The sequence below is a fragment of the Pyrgilauda ruficollis genome, unplaced genomic scaffold, assembly GCF_017590135.1.
Source record: "Pyrgilauda ruficollis isolate IOZ18807 unplaced genomic scaffold, ASM1759013v1 scaffold6, whole genome shotgun sequence".
In the NCBI taxonomy this organism is placed as follows: Eukaryota; Metazoa; Chordata; class Aves; order Passeriformes; family Passeridae; genus Pyrgilauda; species Pyrgilauda ruficollis.
Window position 1 is genome coordinate 5,014,427 of NW_024527710.1, and position 1,152 is coordinate 5,015,578.

The window sequence follows — 1,152 nt, forward strand, 5'->3', positions numbered from 1 at the left end:
CTAAATTCCCTGCCCACCCCCCCATCTTTTTGCCAGTTGCAGCTACCTGGATCACCCAGAGAAGTCCTTTTCAGCAAAAGAGGGCACCCTCAGTCACAACAATATACAATTTTAATCTTTTACAGCCTTTCTTTTTGTTTTAGCGTTTTCATTATTTTCTGCTTTTTGGGAATATCTTTGGTTTCATTTCATGACATCTTTCTTCAACTTATCTACAACTGGAAGATATTTGCTGTATGTCATTAAGGTATTTGCATGATGTAGCATCCAAAAAGAGGTAAGTATAACCCTAACCCTAACTCACAGCAAACTTCTGAAATCCGTGGAAGTTTTGCCTAAGAAAGGCTGCAGGACTCGACCACGTGTTTGCTGTACAGCGTGTACTGCAACGTCTGGTATTGTTTAACTCTACCGTGTTTGTTTTTAGTGATAGTTTGCAAAAAGATGTCTTATGGGATAAAGGTACAAATAGGCTTTGTAGTGGGAACAAGGTAAGAAAACTGGAAATTAAAGAGAAAAAGACTTTTGTCTCTCGAGGAAGACACTGAAGGGTGTCATATTTCTTTGGCAGTGTAATGCTACTAAATTACATCTGCTCCTCAAACATTTTTCAGAGGGAGGATTTCTAGACCCAACTCCAATTATCCTGGAAATAGAAAACGTCCAGCGCACTCAGCTTTTTGTGTTTAGCTCATTTCATCAACTCTCCCCGCCCGTCCCCAGATTTTAATTTAACTTGCAGCTTCCTGCCGAGTGTCCCCAGCTGGAGCCCAGCGGCAGCCCTAGGCTCTTCTCGCCCTCCGGCCGCGCTGAGGGCATCACCTGTCCCGGCGCTGCCGCCGCACCTGGGCCGGGCGGGGCCGGGCTCGGCGCTGCGCACCGGCGGCTCCGGGCGCGGCCCGGCTCCCCTGGTTCCCCCCGGTTCCCCCCGGCTCCGGCTGCGGGTCGGCGCCCGGGGGAGCGGCGCGGGGCAGCGCGCACCATGCGGGGCCGCGGCCCGGCCCGCCCCGGGGGCCGCGCGTGCTGATGTAATCGCCAGGCAGCCAGCGCTGAAATTCAACACCGCGGCGGGCGGGAGCTCCGCCGGTGCCGGGGCAGGCGGTGCAGCGCCGCTCCGCCGCCGGACTCCGCGGGCAGCGGCGGGGCGCCCCC